We start from the raw sequence: 6,009 nt of genomic DNA, 5'->3' as shown, positions 1-6,009 counted from the left end.
CCTCTGTATCTACTTTCATGCAGTCTTCTTTTTATGGTAGACTTGGATATTGATATGCCTACTGGAGAGTGTTGTTCACTTGGTTGGCTGTTGTGAACGGGTTCCTCTTCACCATGGAAAATGATGCTGCGATCATCCACCACTGTTGTCTTCCGTGGACGTCCAGGTCTTTTTGCGTATTGAGTTCACCAGTACTTTCTTTCTTTCTCAGGATGTACCACACTGTTGATTTTGCCACTCCTTATACTGTAGCAATTTCTGGCATGTTTTTTTTTTCCTGTTTATTCAGCTTAATGATGGCTCCTTTCACCTGCATGGAGAGCTCCTTTGACCGCATGTTGTCTGTTCACAGCAAAATCTTCCAAATGCGAGCACGAGTCCTCTACTCCAGGCCATTTATCTACTACACTCATCATGACATAACAATGGAATTGCCCACACCTGCCCATGCAATAGCATGGAAGTCAATTGTCCAATTACTTATGAGCCCATGAAATGAAGGGATTGTGTTTAGTGTCTAGTGTCTTTGTCTTTAGTTTTTCCCATTTTATGCAATCTGATATGGTGCCTCTGTCAGACTCCTCCCCCTCTCCTCTCCGCTTGGCTGCTGATTCTCAACACCTGCGACCACTTACCTCATCACCTCATCCGCCTTCATAAGGAGCCACAGGATCATCAGTCTTCGCCAGTCCGTTGCCCCTGATGGTGCATAGTTGGTCTTCAAGTCAAGCTATAGTTCGTTTGCTACGTCAAGTCTATGACTAAATCTGTCTCTCTCTACTCACCTTCAGGAATCCAGTACCACGAGTGGTCGCCTGAATCAGCTTCCAGCCGGTCTCGCCAATCTGTCCTCCCCTGCGGTCCCACCACGAGCCTCTGCCACCTCAAGTATCCCAACCTTCGCCAGCATCTGCCTACGGAGAAATCCACCAGTGACGCCGCTAACCTCTGTCTCCAGTTTGGAACCGACATCCAGTCCTGCTCACGCTCTGCTCTCTGCTCCACGTATTAAACCTCTTACCTGCCACGCTTGCCTCCCGCTGTGTTTCTTCTGGGTTTCAGCATCTGGGTTCGAAAAGTGTTCTGTAGCCATGACACAATCTTTTTGTTCAACCCATGGAATAAAAGCTGAAAGTCTGCACTTCAATGGCATCTGAGTTGTTTTATTTAAAATTCACTGTGGTAATGTACAGAAACAAAATTAGAAAGAATGTGTCCAAATATTTATGCTCCTGGCTGTACGTACATATGTATATTTAATGATGAGGTAAGAGCGCAAATATTGATTCGGAAATAATCTAAACCAATTTGCATCAATGGAAACACCTGAAGAAAGTGAGAGAGGACAGCTGCAGCAAGTTTAGGTGATTTTGTGATTGTGGTGTTAATGGCACTCCTTTGCACCCACATGCATCAAACGCAACTTCTATTTGAGAAATAATTGCCTTTGGCAAAGCACGGGGAGAGTGGCCATTGCGGCTGGGTAGCTCGGTTGGTAAGGTGGGAAGCTACCATGCAGGAAACCAGGGTTCGATTCCCGGAGGGGAATGAGCAATGGTACTGGGGGCAATTACCATATCAATGGCGAGCAGTTAACATCACCCAGTGAGGGTCCTTAGGCAAGACCCTTAACGCTACTGCCTCCCGAGCGCGGTTTCGGCTGCAGCTCACCGCTCCCCAAGGGGATGGGTCAAATGCGGAGAAAGAATTTCCCTTCGTGGGATAAAATACAGTGTATAAAAAAAAAAAGAAATCTGTTTCATCAGGCGGGGGCTGGGGGCATTCTGCCAAAACAAATGACATACCGGCTTTTAGATCAGTATGAAGGAAGTTGCTGATGAAATTTTTTTACAGTTTTTCTTCAAAATCTGTGACAAAAATAGTGTATCTATTAGCTAAACACTTCACGTGTGGATTACGTCTCGTTTGAAACAGAGATGTCGTCTCTGATCGTGTACCAGCACAAAGTTAGGATTTGTAAACACAATCCTCCTCATGAGTCTTCAAAACGTTCAAACTGGTTATGCGAGCTTCCACTACTGACAGTCAGAAAGGCATTACATGGCTGTACTTAACTGTTGTTCATTTTTACTGGTGTTTATCCACCCGTACATTCTGTCTATTTCAAAATACCATCTGCGTTTCTACTGTGAAAAATGTCACATCTTCAACACAATGGAGCTAAGAGGAAGAAGCAGGACCACACCCAACACAGCTACGTCAGATGTGTGCTTTGCATTCATGTATGAATAGGTACATTGTCAAGATTTAAGAGTAACTTTGCAGGATGGTAATCTATTTTGGGCTTCAAAAGTCCTCACACAGCTTAAATAAAAGCAAACTGAAAATTTTCAAGACAATAGCAAATATGTTCTGGAGTCAAAGCCACTATAATATCCTTTTTAAATGACATAATTTAGCCTCCCTTCCTTTCTGTGTGTCTCCTGTGACGAAATCAAAAACACCCTTTCTGTATTAATACTTTTGTTAGTTGCACTTCAAGTGAGTTTCATGTTTCTCGTCATTTTATAATTACACCTGTTTAGCACATCAATATGACACAGAACTGAGCCACAGAAGGACGAAATGTAAGATATGTTGACACTAATATGTAAACATTGTTCGTCGTGTTAAGAGCTTTACATTCAAGATGCACGATCCCCACCACCTCCAAAGGCTTATACCAGAATAGTCAGGTATGTAAATTGTGGAATTTATTACCTTCGAGTGCATTTTACTCATAGATTTAGTCAATTCTAAATTACAACTCCAGGGTAGTACTTTACCTGTCAACGTCTTTTTTTCACTTTTAAAAATCTAAGTCTCACGCATATAATATTTCCTCAGGGAAGCACACAGGTGGAGTTGTAGTGGTATGGTATAAAAAAGACTTTTGAATTAGATTTTTCCTAAAATGGAACATTAGTTTTACGTCACTATGTTTTGGTTTGGTTATTTATAGCTCTCCTTTCGAAGGTTGTGAACTGTCACATCTGTAAAGAGCATGGGGGACATCTCTATTAGAATAAAATACCTTCATTGTCATTCATATCATACAACAGAATTGAGGACTCTTTGGCTACGTTCACACCGCAATTTGAAACGACCCAATTCCGATCTTTTTGCCCCTATGCGACCTGTATCTGATCTTTTCATGGCAGTCTAAACGACACAGATCCGATCTTTTCAAATGCGACCCCGGCCACTTGGGGATGTGGTCCTGAATCCGAGACGTATCCGATCTTTTGAAATGCGATCGCCGTCTGACTGGCCAGGCCACATGAATCCGACCCGAACGTCATTGATATGCTACCAAAGTCATAATTCTTGAATCGTTGAAGTAGGCAGGAACGAGAACACAAACATCAACCGTGGTGACGATGCTGCTGAGACCAGTCAGTGGAAGGGAAGCGAGGTCACCGATTTGATAAATATTTGGGGTGACAGCTCTGTTCAGGCCAAACTCGAGGGCTCTTATTGCAACCGGGCGATTTTTAAAAATCTTTACAGCGAAATGGCTGGGCGTGGTGTTGAACCTTTCCTGCGATTACTTTTTTTTTTTCTCCCTTTCCTTTTTTTTTTTTTTTCTTTTTTTTTCTTTTTTAACTTGTTCTGTCCTACGACGGAGTATTAGGGCCACCAAAAAAAAAAAAATTAGAGCCACCAAAAAAAAAAAGTAAAATTACGAGATTTTATCTGGTAAATTTAGGAGATAAAAACTCGTAAATTTACGACTTTTTATCTCATAAATTTACGACTTAAAATCTCATAAATTTACGAGAAAAAAGTCGTAGATTGAGGAAAAAACACAGAAGTTGTCCGTTTATTGGAGCCTAGCTTGAAGATGAAGTATGTGGAGCCTTTTGTGAAGCTTCATTTCCGGATTATTATAGGTTTAAAACAAAGAGATTCTGAACCTTTTGGCGACTCAAAATCAGATTATTTTCCGTGTAGCAGTCTTTCCGGGGTTCAGTGTCAGTAAAGCGGAGTTTAATATGTAAAATAAGGAGCTCAGAGACACTTTTGGGTGTAGACAATCGCTGCAGCCTTTATTCTCCTTTTCATTCACATATCCTGAAGTTTATTTGTATCATTACGTCATGAACCTGTCATCCCAACACCAATGCGGAAGTAAACAGTGTTACAAACGCCCCCTCCTGCAGATGAAATGTCCCGTTTCAGCATAAAACAATAAAGAGGAATGAAAATAGTGTTTTATATTAGCTTTGGAACGTTGAAAATGCCCAAAAAAAAGTGCTCCTCCTTTTGTGTGACGGAAGCGTCACACAGACGTAGAGTCTTGTCTTTGGTGGAGGAAGAAAGGATTCAAGCGAACAGCTGCAGGGACACCGACGACGGCTTCATCGGGCTGCAGAGATCCTGCAAACCAACCATCAATAAATAAAACTTTAATGAATCGGAAATCAAACAAATGACCTTCCAGACATTTGAAACGTTATCAATAAACATTCAGCTCACCTGTTCAACAAAGTTTACTCGGTCTTCTCTGCGGCTGCACGGCGTTCACCTGCTGCTCTGCATGCTCACTTCCACTGTAATCTCCTAAAATTACGAGTTTTTTTCTCCTAAATTTACGAGATAAAATCTCGTAATTTTACTTTTTTTTTTGGTGGCTCTAAATTTTTTTTTTTGGTGGCCCTAATACTCCGTCGTACTGTCCAACAGCTGAGCAAACAGATTAGAGCTGAAGGCTTTTTGTGTTGGACAGGTTTTACTATCACAAAAAGAGGTTATATAGCTTCAAGAAACTAGAGTGTAGATTTGTATAAACCCCTTTTTGTCGTATTATTATTTATTTATTTGTTACATTTAGTGTGTGTGGGGAGGGAGAGGGGAAGAATGTGAGGGGAGGGTGGAAGAGAGTAAAAGGAAGAAAGGTGAAAAGGTGGGGGATACAAGCACTGATTTGACTAAGTTATTAATTTAAGCTGTAACAATTATACCAGATCTGCTGGAAAGACGAATGTTACATCAAAGGTGAAAATCTGACACTAAGATGAGCGAAAAAAAAATCTGTCCATCAATACACTGTAGGTAAGGAGGAGGGATGAAGCAGACAGGGAGTGTGGCAGTGTGCACGTGCACGTGGGGGTGGAGATACATGCATGCTGCCGACGTGAACCGTGTGTTCATAAAGGGAGCCAGAACCTACCCAGCCAGACCAGCCAGACCAGGAAAGGGGAGGAGAGCCCCCCAGGCCAGAAGCCCCCCCAGCATCCGGACCCAGGCAGCCCGGGAGGGGAGGAGGAGGGGACCGCCCACCCCACCAGCCAGGCACAGAGAGGGCCCCCCTACAGGGGCCCCCCCAATGCCCAGAGGCACCAGCGAACCCAGTGTCCGGCCCCAGGCCACAAGACAGGAGCGCTTAGCCGTACCAGGCGGCAGCCATGGGGGCCACCGGGCGCCGGACACCGAGACAAAGGCCAGGGACGAAGCCAGGGCCCCCGGAACCCATGAGCCAGCCACCACCCGACCGGCCCCCCTTTCCCGCAAGCCAGCCCAGGCACGCGACCTTAGCAACCCAGGGATCGCCACGCACCCACAGCCACAGCCACCCCCTTAAAACCCTACGCACTACAACGCCCCCCCGCCATAATATCTGACCCCCCCCTCCCCAACCCTCTCAGTGCCCTCCCCTCTCTGTGATGGGGAGGGAAAGCCCCAGAGGGTCCCAGCGAGCCAGCCCCCAGGTCGGTCCTACCCATGCACTCACACACACATACTCACAATCATCTGGTTACCCTCCCTACCCCCGCCGCCACGCAGTAACCCCCCCCCCAGCCGGCCGACCCCCAGCGCTGCATGCCCGACCCTTCCCGCAGCAGACAAGAAGGGATTTTTTTCCCTTTCCAAACGTGGTCAGAAGCACCACGGGACCCAAGGCAGATCCAAGGCAGATCCTCCTTCGGGGTTCACTTCCCCATTCAGACCCTTAGATTCTCCAGAACGGGTTGATAAAGAGTCCATAGCATTTATTCTAGGGGAAGC

General features: G+C 45.0%; 1 long non-coding RNA gene across 1 annotated transcript; it reads right to left on the bottom strand.

Moving 5' to 3' along the window:
* Positions 1–4,021: 4,021 nt before the first annotated feature.
* On the bottom strand, positions 4,022–5,599 carry LOC144996558 (uncharacterized). Its single transcript, XR_013659480.1, has 2 exons — positions 4,480–5,599; positions 4,022–4,380 (listed from the first exon to the last, which is right to left on the bottom strand). It is a non-coding gene; the product is annotated as an uncharacterized LOC144996558 (long non-coding RNA).
* Between the last annotated feature and the right edge of the window lie 410 nt (positions 5,600–6,009).

This window comes from Oryzias latipes, chromosome 12, assembly GCF_053564925.1.
Source record: "Oryzias latipes strain Hd-rR chromosome 12, Olatipes_Hd-rR_3.1".
In the NCBI taxonomy this organism is placed as follows: Eukaryota; Metazoa; Chordata; class Actinopteri; order Beloniformes; family Adrianichthyidae; genus Oryzias; species Oryzias latipes.
This window is presented reverse-complemented; position numbering and strand designations above follow the sequence as displayed.